This window comes from Diadema antillarum, unplaced genomic scaffold (genome assembly GCF_040938485.1).
Source record: "Diadema antillarum isolate AM-2024a unplaced genomic scaffold, OU_Dant_1.0 seq00000243_RagTag, whole genome shotgun sequence".
In the NCBI taxonomy this organism is placed as follows: Eukaryota; Metazoa; Echinodermata; class Echinoidea; order Diadematoida; family Diadematidae; genus Diadema; species Diadema antillarum.
Genome location: NW_027271287.1, coordinates 538,756 through 555,794, shown reverse-complemented (window position 1 = coordinate 555,794; position 17,039 = coordinate 538,756). Strand labels below are relative to the sequence as shown.

The window sequence follows — 17,039 nt, the reverse complement described above, 5'->3', positions numbered from 1 at the left end:
AACTCTTGGATATACTCTCCTGGCAACGGTGTTCTAATATGTTAAATTGATCTTAACTGATATCACTGTTAGGACTCAAACTAAGCCATCCCATGCTACAATTACAATTCTCCAGATATCATCCAAGGGATTCTTAGGTCACAAGGTCAAAGGTCAAAGTTGATTTAAAAAAAAAAAGATTAGATGGAGATACAATGTATATATGTTTGTGACATTTCGAAAGGGATTATTGAGACATATGTGTAATTCATGCTATATAGATTTCCCACTGATTATCCCGGCACTCACTGAAAAAATTGCTATACAGGGATAAAAACTCACAAAGTTATTAAAATGCAAAGTGGAGTAAGTAAGCAGCCCATCCAAGAACATGACCCATAATTTGACCTTTTGTATATGAAGAGCTTGCAACCAAAAGGCGCTAAATCCAACGAAAAATGATGGATTTAGCGCCTTTTGGAAGCATGCCGCAAGCTCTTCATATGTGCAGTGAGTGTATTTATGGTTATGTCCAGCTGTACTTTCACATACAGTTCATTCATGACTAACACAGTAAGCACTGCCGCTGCAGCTGTCAATTGAAATTAATGTCTCTTCGAAGCCAAGTCACATTCACACATGTACGTACATATACCCCTCCGAGGCAGGTTTCAGAATGTCCCTGGCATTCAAAACCATCTACATCAGTCTGTGGCTCCACTTCCCACTCGGATCCTGTTTTATTTGGAATCCCACACATCGGATGTCAAAACTTGAAATGACTCATCCGTGAATGCCTAAGATTACGACTTGCGATCCGGAGATTACAAGCCTGCATTCGAATCGTATAGCATGTCTCGAGTAGTGCGTACGTGTCCTTTGGCAAGGGTTGTGAGCAAATGAAAACATTATACTTCTTGTTTTCCTTGCAAAAGATTTCCTCAAACATTTTAAGGGTAGCATTCAGTCACCTCAAAAGTGAAGTTCTGCTGTATTAATGTTGCAGTCAAGTCATGATAAAGAAACTTGAATACAGTGATATATACTCAATAGGCATAATAAGTCGTCCTCTGAAGCTACAAAGAAATAGAAAAAAAAGTTTAGTTATTTTCTAGACTCTTAGGCCCATATTCATAAAGTTGGTTTAAGTCATAAACCATAGTTTAGATTTAGTCCATGGACTGAAGCAAGCATGAAATAAGCATACCTTTTACATGCCGTGAGTATCAACGCCAGGGTAGTATTGGATATCTGTTAGCATATGCGACCTGTCATGCGCATCTACACCTGAGAAATTTGCATAAACCATGGACTGAATTTAAACTACCCTCGTGAATACAGGCCTTACTGTTTTATTGTCCCCGCCGAACGAGTTCGAGCAGGGGACTATGAAACGGGCTCCGTACGTGTGTGTGTCCGTCCGTGTGTCCGTCCGTCCGTCCGTGTGTGCGTCCGTGTGTGATCAAAATCTTCAATTTGCTACTTCTCTGTCATTTATGAGCCAATTTTGATTCTGTTTGCTTTATATGATAGCACTACATGGGAGCTTTGAAACTTCTACACAGAATTTCAGTCGTGACCTTTGACCTTGACCTTTGACCTATATTGTACATTTTGCTACAAAATGCTACTCCTTCGCCATTTCTAACCCGATTTCGATTCCGTTTGCTTTATGCGATGGCACTAGGTAAGGGCTTCAAAACTTCTACACAGAATTTTGACCTTTGACTTCTTTGACCTTTGACCTTGATTTTTGACCTGTATTGTACATTTTGCTACAAAATGCTACTCCTTCGCCATTTCTAACCCGATTTCAATTCCGTTTGCTTTATGTGATGGCACTAGGTGAGGGCTTCAACACTTCTACACAGAATTTTGACCTTTGACTTCTTTGACCTTTGACCTTGATTTTTTGACCTGTATTGTACATTTTGCTACAAAATGCTACTCCTTTGCCATTTCTAACCCAATTTCGATTCCGTTTGCTTTATGTGATGGCACTAGGTGAGGGCTTCAAAACTTCTACACAGAATTTTGACCTTTGACTTCTTTGACCTTTGACCTTGATTTTTTACCTATATTGTACATTGGCTACAAAATGCTACTCCTTCGCCATTTCTAACCGGATTTCGATTCCGTTTGCTTTATGTGATGGCACTAGGTGAGGGCTTCAAAACTTCTACACAGAATGTTGACCTTTGACTTCTTTGACCTTTGACCTTGATCTTTTGACCTATATAGTACATTTTGATACTAAATGCTACTTCCGGCGGGGACATATTTTACGCACCGCGTAATTTCTACTTTTCCTTGTTGATCATGTGAAAGAACCTTCAGACATTGTGCAAGGAATCAGAAACCCATCATCAATGCAAAAGGGAGCCCACGTTTCCATCCTTCTGTTTCATCAGGAAAAAGTTAAAATTGCCTTTGAACATGACATTTTCCTCTATTTTTTTTTCATTAGGACTTGTCGTGATGATGTCATCACCTCATCTGATTTTGTTTTTTAAGTCTCAATATTTTTAAAGAGGCAAGATTCGCAAAATTGAAATGCACGCGAAAGTTCTTGCCTACACTATATGTGTTGAATGCTTGTGGCAATTTGCGAAAATTTCATGCCGGGAATGCATTGAGTTTTACAGTGTGTGTTGGTGCATGTGTTACTGTCTTGGACCCTGGTTTAAAAACAAAAACAACTGAAATAGCCATGTTTCTCCAATACTAGTATGCATGAATGAAATACAGATATCACTTTGTGTGTGTGTGTGTGTGTGTGTGTGTGCGTGTGTGTGTGTGTGTAAATGCTTCCATGTTGTTAGTAATGTCACTTGTGCTCTAAGGCCCTTCTGGCACACAGATAATGTAATCATAACTGCACATGTCCTTTTGTTCTTGAGTGAAAACTAATGAAGAAAAGAGACTGAAAATGACTCAGGCACAGCGCATCTTGAAATCAAAGTCTTTGTTGCCCATAGATTTGAGTTACTGCTGTTCTGGGTTTCAAGTGGGTGATGTGAGTGCTAGGATCCTTTTTTTAGCCTGTAGTAATCATTCGCTGTTTGTCCACCTTGTTTTTGTTTCATTCCAACTTCGGTGTGAAAGGGGACTCGTGAGCGAGGCTCTTTGGCGCTGGTTGTGAAGTGGACTTGTACGACTTTTGAGTTGACACTTTCCATTTTCCACGGTGCATGACTACGATGTGCATTTAGTCCAGTCTTTTCCTGGTTTGGTCCAGCTCAGTTTGTAAGGGTCGTGCACGTGAGACATGCGGCAGTTTGCCTCAAGCAAGTTAACACGGTGAGTCTCTTCTCAGACCAACTGTCTTAGCCTCTCTCACCTCTCTCCCCCTCTCTCTCGCCTTCTCCACCTCCCCCCCCCCCCTTTCTCTCTCTCTCTCTCTCTGTCTGTATAAAAGAGAAACACAACAACATTGTAAAAATCAGGGCAAAATTAGGGCAAGGAGTGAGCTGGCTTTTTTTTTTCTTCTTCTTCTTCCTTTTAATTCTGTTGCCGGAAACATGGGGTTGGGAGGCAGGAAAGCTTGGTAAAGGAAATACGGTATTCCGCAGCAGGAAGATGGGAGTTGAACTCATCTGGAGCTCGTAGTGCCTGGTAGCCGGCCGAGCGGCAGTCGCCCGATTTGCGTTGCTTTGCCGCGGCCTTCAGAGAATATCTGGCTGATCCTAGCTGCTGCGCGCAGATGACATTGTGTTGTGCGGCTGTGAGCCTCATCAAATGGGCAAAACATTAGGGTCCCGCGAACCCACGGGATCTGCATCAGTGAAAAACTCTCTTTGGAATTGTACATTGGCCACCGCTTGGATGCTTAATTTTTCTACAGTAGGTAAGGACTAACATTTGTGAATTTCTATGCGATGGGTTATTCAAATGATGATAGTTCTTTGTTTGTAGAAAAGTTTGTGGTTTCTGCCAGCTTTCGCATTGGTTCATATAAGATGTGTATTTGCTGCTGTGGTTGTTTTGCGAGAAGCAATTAAGGGGTACTATATATAGTACCAAATTTGTCCATCAGTTTCAGTTGTCGACTGTCAGACCATGTACTATGTTGGCACAAACTGTGAATGATATTCAGGCCATGAGGAAACTTTGGGATGTCAACCGTACTAGATATTTAATGCCCTCCTAAATTCTGCCTGTACCCGCTACCTTTGTCCTTCACCTGTTCATGTCAGGTCAAATGAGCAAAATTGAACAGATTGCGATGTCTTTAACCCGTTGAGGATGGGCTGATTTTGCTACAACACACATTTCCCATAGACACCTGCCTGAGTATACTCAGGACTCGTACTCAACGGGTTAAGGTGACAGATATGTGGTATGAATAAGGATCAGTGGAAGATACATTCTTTACTTTGATAGAAATATTGCCTTGTGTGACACAAATACATGGTGTATTGGCTTCAATATGGGAAATCATTAATTTTTGCTCCTGGAAAGGAATATTACTCAACATTTCTATTTCTGTTCATGTGGTACTCGGTCACATATGTAACTAACCACTCTTGAAATTTTTTTACAAATAATGTTCTTTTCATATATCTGTGTCATAGATTTCTACCAATACACATGATACATGGGAACATGTATTCGCTTTGCATATTATGCCTGTGCTTCATGTGTTTATAATGAAAATCTACCAACACAGTCACTATATCATAAGTGGACTGTGTTTAAATGGGTATAATGAAAAATGTTGTGTGCTTTGTCTGATCGGGTATGACAGTATCAATGACTTTGAGAATGAGAAATAAGATGATTTGTAAGAATTCCTCATATTTTCTGTCATTGTTTTAAACATTGACAAAAAAGTTTTGTGAAAGGCAAGCCTTAAGTTCATATATGGAACTCCATGACATGTAATGATTTTTGAGTTGTCAATTCCAGTAACAAGTACTTGATTTGTTTCAAATTGTTTAATGTTTTGCAAGTTAAGGATTCTGGTATGATGTCTGTGTTTGTGACATAATTATTGGTTCAAGTTTCGCTCTGCTATCTTAGCCTTTTCCGGTGTGTTTTCCAAAAGCATTCTCCTACTCCTTACTAGTGTCAATGTCACTATAAGTGAGTGTAACATCACAGGGAAAGTACTAAAACCGATAGTCGATTCAGGGCTCGGTATATTGCTGTAGGTCAGGTCATTGCCGTTGCTATAGGAATATGATGGATATTGCATACCCGGGGGAAAACTCGGGATGATGAAAGCCGGTTTCCAGGCGACCAATGATATTTTTTGATGGGAGTCAAAGCTTTCCTCTTCCCGATCGTCATACCCCCATCTTGAATAATTCACACTTGCCAACAAATGCCCGCGCAATTGTGCTCGTCAAATTAATTGATGAGTATCCGAGAAAAGGCTTTGCGAGTCACGCTTGAGATTCACCAGACACCCACACTGCCTGTGGAAGTCAAGTTTCATGGCTCTACTTTGTCATCATGCCTTTGGTTCCCATGGAAACAGAATGCATTTTTTGTCACTGCGTGCCCGAGCCGGGCCTCGCATTTCTCTGCCTGTGAATTTATTAGCTTAATAGCTAGATTTGTTATCGAGTTCACAAACGTTTTTGTGGCACTGAGCTATGAGGTACTTAACAGCGGATGCAGTAAACAATATTTGTCCCCCTCCCCCCCCCAAAAAAAAAATAAAATAAAATAAAAGACCGAATACGGAAGCATTTTTAAAAACACATGGATTGCATTACTGATTTCAAAGTACAAAGTATTTTGTCAATGCCTGCCGAGCTGGGCTATGTATTTCTCTATCGGTGAATTCATGTTAGCTTTATTGCTGGATTCATTTATCAAGTTCATAAGCCTTTTTGTGGCACTGATCTACAAATGATTTTTACAGTGAGTGCAAAAAATAAAATCTGTCAAAAAAAATAGAGATGTGAACATGATAGTGTTTCAAAAACACATGGATTGCATTACTGATTTTAAGTTTACAAATTTACAATGTACGTATTGTGAAATTATATTTTTCTCTGCTGTTAAGAAAGAGAGTTTGAATGTCTTGATTCTGAAAAAAAAAGGTTTGGAGAATGAGCAAAAGACATATTTTCCAATGGAAATAAAAAGAGGAGAGTACCCATACCCGATAAAGTACATATGTCAAGAAATATGGTAGATATAAATCAAACAGTGGTATGAAATGTATGGCTTGCCATGTTTATTAAGCCATAATCTGTAATTACAAAACAAACTTATTATATCATAGACTATGCCTGCAATTTTTTTATCGCTGGTTAATTACATAGAAATGAAAACACCCGCACACATTGAAGTCTATAGAATCTTGTTGCTTTGTATAGTACGGTATTCCATACCAACACCTTTAAACTTTACGACCATCTCGTTCTTAACTACCAGCAACCATTAATTAATCTGTTCATGACGATCCCTGCCAGTCTATAGTGGCCATGGTAGTAGCATCACTGTCATTTCATACAAAAAGGAATTTAACATTTCTTCCATTTCTTGATACAATTTCAGGAGGATTTGATCATTAGGCAAATAATAATGAGGGTATACAGTCTGGGTAACATTATGAATTGCATCGTGAAAAGTTGCATATTTTTTTTTTCTCTCTCTCTCTCAAATTTCTAATAGTCTATATTGTCGTTTGCCTCATGATGTCTGTAAAATCAGAAATGTTTGAATGCGTTTTAATTTTGCATATTTTGCAACAGCCAAGATTCAAAAAATTAGAAGTGCACATGAAAGTTCTTGTCTACACTATATGCATTGAATGCCAGTGACAATTCACGAAAATCTCATGCCACGTAAAAAGTCTTTGACTCCAATTTGTGAAAACTTAAAAATATCTTTATTTACAGTGATATATTTGCATATCACTTTTTCACTCTGACTATGAACAGAATCTGATGCTCTTCTTCATAACTCGCTAACTTAACCCGTTGAGGATGAGTCCGGAAAATACTCCGGCAGCTGTCTATGGGAAATGTGTGTTGTAGCAAAATCAGTCTGTCCTCAGTGGGATAAACTGGAACCATCAGTACATCTCTGTCAGGACCAACCACAGTTTGGCAAATGAAGACTGCCATTGTATGAATCGGTGCTTAATTATTAAAAAAAAAGAAGAAGATGGCCCAGGAGGTTACAATTGTTAAATGTAAATAAACTTGTACATGTACGAGAGGTAAAAATGGCAGGGGTAATTGAAGTGTTTGCCAGGTTTGATTTGGTTTGGTTCGGTTTTGTTTTTAATCTGACAGTTTCAAATCTCATTTTTAAAATAATTTTGTATTCAATGGAAATGAGATAATGGTTTTCATGTTCTACATTAGTGTCACATCCATAAAACATAATCTTACTTCTCATGCTACTCGTATGTGTTTGCTAATGATAAACCATGAATTTTTGACTCTGCATCACAAGACCCAACAAATTTTGTTTTAAATACACATGAATTATATATTCATGTGTATTTATATAGTCAAGCTGAATGTAAAATATGCACGAAATTGGTCAGAGCAGCCGAGACCCATCGTTTCATAATGTCTTTGCAGTTGATTCTGTTGTGTTTGGCCAGTGTCTGTCTCATGCACTGAGTGGAGTACACTTGTGGCTACCTCTGAGTGGGACACATGAACCCGGTCACGATAGCATAGATCCATGCTTTAATGATATCGTACATGAGTTGACATTTCATGAGATCAGCATCTCCGGCATCCATCGACTGGAATTCATCGGATTTCATCCAAACAGAGAGACTGTGTATAGGGATCCTGCATGTTTATAAATATCACAACCACCATATGCCACTAACAAACTATTCATGCTCCTCTATCTCATATACAGTTGTATGTTTGGGAGATGTCTGTGAATAGCTACTTTTCATTTCCATGATTGGGATGTGGCATTTAGTGTTCAGTTAATAGTGATTGGCCACTAAGAGGCACATCAGACCCCCCCCCCTCCTTTTCGAAGGCTGGAAAAGCAAGCTCTCGGTTTCGATCGGTCCAGTTCATTTCTGATAATCTGTGCTGGATGCGGTAGCTGTGGTATTTAGCCTGTGGTATGCTGTCTTTCCAGAACGCGTGGGTGGTATATAGCCTCTCTGCATCTACAACGGTTCTATATATGTATCAAGAAAACTTTTTCTGAGCAGTTGATTACATGCTAATACCCGTAATCATGATCATATTCCCTAGTCAAAGTTGGTCTTTTGTAAAAGAGATAAGGAAAGATTTCTTTATAAAAAGACAATCTGTCCATGACCACAAATGTCAATATGACCATTGTTGATAGTGTAAACCGAATGAAATTATCTTCATTCTGGCAAAAACCACTTGCAGCAGTTTTAAAAAGGGCCCCACCCCCTGGTATGGAAGACTTTTTTTTCAAAATCAGTTTTTGCTTTAAAAATACATGCTATTGTACCAGTGAAAAAACTCTGGCGTGGCCAAGATTTTTGTGAAGAGAAATGAGCAGTGCTCTTTATGGAATTTATCGAGTATTTCAATTCCATGCAAGATTATTTGTGCATTTTCGTGATAATATGCATACAGCCCAATGATTATTGCTTCTAAATTATCATGTCCACTGATTGGATACTGTTAAAGGTTGTATATCAATCCCTTTTGCCAATGTCACAAAATGTTGCATGGTTAAAGAATAATGTCTAACAACATTGTGTGTGAACTGTCATGGTGATTCACCAGGGAGTTTAAAACAGAATAAAAAAAGAAATGAAAAACTATAAACCATCTTTCAAGTAAAGTGTATATGCTCCCCTTTTATTTATACCGAGAATAATGGTTGGATCCCCCCCCCTTTTTTTTTGGGGGGGGGGGGGGGGGTTCTAAATAAATGCACTTGAATTCTGTAGATAACATCGTTTCCCCCTCCATCATAAAGAATTTTCCATCCGTGTTATTCTGAGGAAAAGTCTGAATTACCTGCCTCTTCAGTACACCAGCTTATCTAGGGAATCTTATTTTCAGGATTGCAAAAGGGACACACAAACTTTGCTTTTGCTTTTGCTGCAACACGTAGAGTTTAGCAGCTGTGCTATTAGAACCTACTCTTTCATCTCTTTGCATGTTCGCATCAACAACAGAGGTGAAACATTGAGAAAAGCAAAGTGTTAAGGCCTGTACCCCTGCCTCAATCTCTCAACTCAGCAGGATATCTGTTAGTTTGAATCAAGACGGCAGTACATACAATTTTGGCAGCCTATGTAAACTGTTGATTTTGCTGATGACCTGATCAATTGTGGCAAAGAGATGTCAAATACAATATGTGGGACTACTAGCAGTCTATATCTGTAACATTGCAATTTGCACTGTGATGAACAAAGTTCAAAGTCAGAATTCTGAATCAAGGTTTGAAATCTGTGGATTTCTGTAAACTACTAATCATGAACCTCATTACTTTTGTCCCAGGAATAATATTAGAAAAAAAAGTACTTGTATATTAAAGGGTTTATATCTTAAAATGGGTATGGTCACTTATGAGTGACATACTTTCAGAGACACAGGGAATCAAGGGTTGGGTGGCATTTACAGGTAGTGCCTTGAAGCATCAGCCGCAGCTCAGGCACACATGTACAGCAGGTATGAAATTATCTATATTATCAGGCATTTCACATGCTTTGATTGCAACAGGGTGCATGCAGGGGCCAGCGATGTATTGATCTACGTTGCATGATTGCTTCAAGTGATATATTATTACAGAGCGTCAACCCAGCAAAAGATTGCACAAATATCATCCTGTTGTAGAGTCAGGAAGAATGTTTGAGATGATAAAAAAGTGTCATGTATGCATATCAATCTATCATACATTATCATGACAGTACATTTTAAGTGGAAGGAATTTTGTCCTTGAAGGGAATTGTTTTGCCCAACACAATTTGCTTGAGTGTGTGACGTGATGTTTTCATTTTCCCAAATGTGCAAATGAGGAAACCATGCGCGTATGTTTCTTTGTTTTTCATTTGGGACTGTTTCTATGAATGTTTTTTTTTATGTCAAAAGCAATCTTTTTTCCCCCTTCCTTAACATACCAATTTCTGCAGTCATTGATACCCAAATCAGGTGTAACATCACCTCATCGGCAAGGCTGAAAAGATACTGTCCAAGAACTGTAGGTTTTGACCTCGCACAGACTGGTGTCTGGAATCGGAGACTAGTGCTTGGTAATGAGTGTCTCACATGTTACCCTATGGGCATTTGCGCTGTGGATGTGAGTCTGTTTCTTTAATGTTTTAGCAGGCCGGATTATGATATCCCATTAGACATGAGGGGAACGCATTACGTTGTGATTGGAGAACACTGAGGCATCAATTTTCGGTTAATTCCGATCTGTTGTTTTGTTTCCTTCCCCTTTCTTTTAAAATTTTTCGAGGATGGCTGTGCCGGATTGAATGACCACATCTCAAGAGTTTTGTATATAATTAGATCCCAAGCTAAACCGGCCCACATCCAGTTGGCAAGGAGCTGTAAGGAGAGAATAAAGGCGCAGATGCTATTCTTGGAATCAATTCATTTCATTATCGTTGAGGATGGCATGTGATTCACATTAATGTGTGTCTTGATTACATACCAATGTGGTTTCCAGTTTGGGCATGGATGTGATGCAGGATTGAGTGTGTGTGTGTCACATTTTAGTTGGGAGGAGGGGGTTAGGGGGAAGGGGGAGGGGGTTAGGGGGAAGGGGGAGGGGGTTAGGGGGAAGGGGGAGGGGGATTCTAGGAGTGGAAGGGGTGGAAGAGAAAACAGGACAAGAATGGATAGGTTGTGTTTGTACAATGTATGTACATGTATGTGTGTGTCTGAATTTACAACTGTGACACATAACAAAAAAGATAGTACAGGAATGCACATGTTGTACATTGTACAAGCTGCAGATATGCCTTTGATTTGTTGTATGGGATTGGGTGGAACTTTCATGAATGGCTTCGTCAATAAGCCAGTGTTTGTAAGGTTTTGGCTTGCGATGTAATTTGCAGAGATACCAACTGTTACTTGTTTTGCTGTACTTTGTACCCATTTTTTTTTTTTTGAGGGGGGGATGCAGGTTTCATGGCAGATACTGTTTTTCTAAAATTGTATTACTACATGTGTCTATTGCAGCAAAGATGAAAATACTGATTTCCCCCCCCCCAAAAAAAAAAAAGAGAGAAAAAAAGGCCTTCTCAGCCCTCAGAATATTGCAGTGCTGTTTACAAAGTTGGCGTTTCTGTTCCGTCAAAAGTCAGAAAATCATGGCCCAGAAAAACGCTAATTTCTTGCCTTTCCTGTGATCATTTAGCTTCGAAATTTGGGCAAGTGATAGACAAAACATGAGACTATGCACAACATTATGCCAACAACAGAAATTCAATGGTTTAGACCGATTTTGATGATCTGACTTCAAACTCAATTTTCTTGGCTCAGCCATTTAAGTGACTTATGGATCCTTTTGTTGAAGCGAGTCACTAGTATCTCTCTGGCTCATTATATGTCATACTGCAGTGAAGCTTTATCAACCTCTTGGTGTGTAAAAATCAAGAATTCAATATGTTTCTTGACTGTATATGCCAAATATTTTGCTAGTCTAAATTTTTGGGAAGTGGGACTTCCCGACAATCTCGCGAGTGGCTGAATTTGTGATTGTTGTGTACAGTACCGAATGGAGAGTTGTACACATCACGTTCATGTCGGAATCAGAGTTAATATTTTGCATGTTTTTTAGTTCACGAACAGCATCTTACTCACGAAAATAAAAACCTTGTGAAATATTTGGCGTATAGATGTACAGTAATTTTCTGTCCATTGTATTTGTGCCTGTTTGACTTTTGTAGCTATTTGATGCTGTTTACAAGATATATGAATTATTACCTCCTCTTTGCATCAGTATAGTCACCTTGCATTTAATAGGCAGTTCTAATTATAATACACACACACACATACACACACACACAGGTTTACATGTACGTAGAAATGTACTCTCAAACATGCAAACATACCTACATATATGGGACTACAATATATTCCTCTGCTTCAGAGGATGTTTAAAGGGACTGTACAGTACTGGTTGAGGTAGGAATTCATGTCTTGAACATTCCTAAGTGAGATAATGAGAAACCTCATATGAAATATGAAAGAGCATATGTAATTTTAAAATGGATTCAACATTTATTTGATGAAAATTGGTTTTCAAATGACTGAGATACCCAAAAAAGTGATAGTAATAAGAGGCGACAGGCCACGCCTTTTATTAGGGTCTCTTTGTTTCACCTTGTTTTTGGATATCTCAGCCATTTCAAAATCAAATTTCATCAAATAAACTTTTGATACCCCTTAGAATTGCATGCTCTTTGACATCTCATAGAGCGGTTTCTGAATATCAACTGTGAGCCTCCATCCCTAATTGTCATATCTGAGAACATGAGACAGTGATTGATGTATTTGTCCTGTTACGTTAGATCATATCCTCATATCAAATTTTTCTGTCCTTGATCAGAGTGAAATACCATATTCACCTGCAGACTCTATCATACAATACATGCATCCATTTATACACGACCAAACATGCTCATTAATAATTTTGTAGACTATCAACTTGTGATGCTACTCACAGAAAAAACACTCCAAATTAACCAGTGAAATTGAACATAATGCAGTCGCCATCTAAACTGACCCAGTTTATTGGCCAGCACATTTCACATCACAATGGATCTTTTTATTTGTTATGCCAACCCAGGAGATTGACCAACACGTTCTACATCACAATGAGTCTTAATTAAAGTATGATCCTGTTTTCGTAGAGGCCTTCAGGTGGTGTGTGATTATATTTCATTTGCCAAGTCATGTAGGACACTGGTTTGTATCTTTAAATTGCCTTCATTATAACTGAGCAAAAATTTATCTCACCACACAGACCTGCATGGATGGGACTGTACATATTTTTAGATTGAGTGTATGACAGCACACAGATGCTCATGGGTGGGATTGTTTGGAAAGATGAGATGGCCGGTGCATACAAACAATATTCTGCTCTATCGTCTTCAATAAATTGTCTCTGTACGGTATCCAATAATGAGCAAATTAACTATAATTTCAAATCTTTTTGTCACAATTGATATACATTTATGCGATTCACCTATCAGAAAGATTTTTTTTTTTTTTTTTCTGAGTGGTCACACATCCATAATATTTTATAGCTGGAAATTAGCCTCTCCCAGTTAACCTAGCATGTACTTAATGCTTTTCATTCATAGAATTGGAAACAAAATTGGAAAAAAAAAGAAAGGAGAAAGAAAAAAAAACAGAGAAAATTGAGGGAGATCTGTCTTTTAATCAATATATTGCATGCATTGAAGAGAGGCTAAGAGTATTCTTATGTAGTGCCTATGAAATTATTTTGATGAATTTTGCTGTTCACAGACACCGCAACAAACTGCAGTTACTCTTGTCATGTGACTGTAGCAAGAATGGGTTTTCTGAAACATTCAGTGTAATATCAGCAGACAGAATGACTGCTCTTTTTCTAAAAATAGTGCATATCTGAATTTTCTCATTTATTGGGAAGGGGAGGAGAAATTGTGCATGATGTATAGAATAAGGGAAAAAATGGAAAATTGCCTTGTTTCATTCTGTAATCATTCTGAATCATATAAAGCATCTTGAATAAGTCATTGGTCACCACAGAAAGGTTATTCCACTCGAAATAATTCCGCAATTTTCCAAAGAATGAGGCATTCATTTCAGCGCAATAAAAACTTCGAGGATATATCCCTGTTATTCAATAAATCCAGATCGATTGCGGAGTACTTCTCTTGCGAGTGCGTGCGTACCTTTCAGACGGTGTCTCGCGAGTGGTGTTCAATAAATGGCGGGGCATTATTGCAGACTCCTGACCATGTGTTTTCAGAATACACTGTAAATGTCACTGTGAATGGAATGGGGACCAGATCACTGCCAATGATACAGTGGCCAAGAGTTCTGCAGCACAAGGTATTAGTGTTCAAGCAGTCGGAAATAAGCTTGACGAGAGAGAGAAACAGTCAGACAGACAGACAGACAATAATCAAGAGTGCGAGACCCAGACTACAAAGAAACTGGTGGAATACAGGTGGTCTTTGTCTGAAGTGGTGTACAATCAGTACAAGCAATTATCTTTTCAAAAGACTGCTCATCTGTTCAGTATTTTAAAGAGATAATTTTGTTGTTAAAATTGTCACAATGTCCATCCTCATCACATCATTGATTGTGCCTCATGATTACCAATTTTCATATACATTTTCTCCCAACAAAGACCCTACAAAGAAACAACTAAATAACAAAAATGTTCTTTCGTGTATTTGTCAAAAACTAAAGAAGCACTTTCAGAGCGCAGACCTCTGCCAAGCAGTTCATTTACACCACTGATCTTGTTCTTCCACTGCAATCAATGATTTCCACCCATATGTATGCATGCTGAAAGTCGCCCGATTTCCCAAAATAGAAGTTTTTGTTACGTCATTAATCTCCAGCTGCGCGGCGTGCCTCGCCCTAGCAAAAACTAGAGCATGCACTTTTTAATAACGCGCACATGCAAACCTCAATACACGCAGCTTGAACTCTCAAGTTCATTGACCCTACCTGCCAAAATATCGAAAATCCTTCATAAAATCCATAAAAAGTCCCAGATCACTACCAAAATGTAATCGTCTGTTACTGTGTCATTCTCAACCTCTCCCGTAAGTTTCATCCAAATCCGTTCATAACTTTTTGAGTTACTTTGCACACAGATAAACAAACCAGCAAACAAACGCCGAAGAAAACATAACCTCCTCCGTTGGCGGAGGTAATAAATTGTGGACGAATCTTGAAACCACTAGTATTCTAGTTCTTCCATATCATGGACAATGGTGTATAAAACACTAGAAAGTTCTTATTGTAAACAAATACGTAATAGAAACAGAAAGATACTCATTGCTTCAAGCAGTTACTTATGATTGTCTCGCCTCTGCGTTAAATGGAAAATGCATTTATCTTGTCAGACAAGGTTTTGTATTTACGTGTAATATATCTATGTACCGGGTGTACTGTATTATGATTGTTTTTTTCCATTTATATTTGATATTACTGTCATCAATATCTGTCATGAAGTTAATGCAGAAAAAAATTATCTGCAAACAACAAACACATTCTTGGAGATGAATCATATATTTTAAGAGGTATAATGTCTCTCTGTGATGTCATGGTTGTGCATTTTTTCCCACATGCTTTCATATCGTAATGTCTGGCATGATATCCCCAGACTTGAAAAGTGAGGAAATGTGTCAAAAAAATTGAGATCAGCAGCAGTTGAAAAGACTGATAAAAAGATGATAAAGAAAATGTCTCAATAAAAGTATTTACAGAAAAACAGCAAACATTAAAGAATAAATTTATGTAGAAATAAGCAAAAAAATCAAACAAAAATGATAATATAGCAATTGACAGGGTATGACACTGAAATAGAGATAAATCTCAATGAACTTCACTGCTTTGATAAACTAATTATAACATTATGGGGAGATCTGTTGAAAGAGCACCAGCAGTACTAATAAAGACTTGAAAAACAAAAACAAAAATAATGAAATTTACATCTTGATATTTTGACAACCAAGAAGTTATTTGTGGAAGCAAAAAAATATGGAATGAGCTTGTTTCTAATGTTTGATGTTTATGGAAATGCTTCAATTTTGTAATTTTCAACTCTAGCTGTCATCTATATGCGTCAGCTTTGCAATTCCATCTTCGTGGCGCTCCAAGCAAGGGATAAAAGTGTTGTGCATCTGCATTTTAGGTAGCAATCAAAATGCAAAGTGGATTTAGAGAGAGATATATCTTACTATCTCCTCCTGGTGACATGAAGCCAAGGTTGCTGGCATCCCTTACTGCATTTGCTGTCTTTTTTTTTGCCACTGTTTGACAGCGTAAAATACACAATACGTCAACACTGGGATATACATGGCGCATCTCTCTCTACGCCTTCTCATGTGTCAGCGAGCCGAACTGCAGGGTGCATGGCATGCTTCGAAATTACTCTCGCAGGCGCTCTGCTGAAGTTTATACCGCGAATATGACAATGTGTATGTACACACCGGCATACCATCCATTTCACTTTCACACACACACACATACATAGATCTCTACTCATAATGCACCTTTGAACTCAACTGCTATGTGCATCTGTATTAATAAGTGTGTGTGGAGGTGTGTGTGGGTGTGTATGTGTGTATATATGTTTGTGTGTGTGTGTGTGTGTGTGTGTGTGTGTATGTATGCATCCAAGTGTAGCATTGTGTTCATTATGATGCACAGGGTAGATCTGGGTGCGTGTTTGTGTGTGTGCGTCCGTCCGCCACTGTCCACACACTCTCTATGCTGTAGGATGGCGTATCTGATGTTTTATGGAGTAGTAGTAGGGTGCACAAGAGCCATAGGGAAGAGCGAGGGAGAGAAATGAGGAGAGAGAGAGAAAAAAAAAAATCTTGCCCAGCCTGTTGCAGACAGCACCACCACTGCTTCAGTCGTTGCTATTAAGATGCTTGTTTTGCGTTATACCGCCATCCCATCCACCTTGCTCTCGCAGCGGCACACATCTCACAGTCTCCTTTCCTCTCTTTGCCGTTTTCGCATCATCTCTGCAGGCTTCTCGGCAGAACTAATTGAGGAATCGGACACTAAGGAGAGGTCTTCGCCAACGAGGAAGAGAAATTAAAAGGGACTGCTGATCAAGAAAAGGATATCTTTCTACTCATCATCGTTATTTTTGTTGCATCGCTGTGTGTCGACTCCTCGGGAGAGTCCGGTTGGTGTGTGATGCGAGCAGGGATGGACTCCGGTTGCTATGCATACTAAATGCAGATAAATTGGTTAGCGCACCGCCTGCCGACTTGCCGAGGAAGCCTCCATTTTGGAATACAGGAAATTATTCTGATGCACGGAGTAAAGCCTCATTGAAAGGTAAGATCTCTAAGGCTACCTAGCTACAGTACCTTCAATAATTCTCCCTCATCTCCACTGCCCCCTGTCCCCCGTCAACCTAGCTAAGCAGTGGAG

The 17,039-nt window shown here is 38.8% G+C and overlaps 1 long non-coding RNA gene across 1 annotated transcript in view; it reads left to right on the top strand.

Moving 5' to 3' along the window:
* The window catches only part of LOC139729453 (uncharacterized), a 165,331-nt gene that overhangs the window by 103,909 nt on the left and 44,383 nt on the right, over positions 1-17,039 (top strand). The window contains exon 4 of the long non-coding RNA XR_011710870.1: positions 16,628-16,943. This is a non-coding gene — a long non-coding RNA (uncharacterized lncRNA). The remainder of the gene's footprint in view (positions 1-16,627; positions 16,944-17,039) is intronic.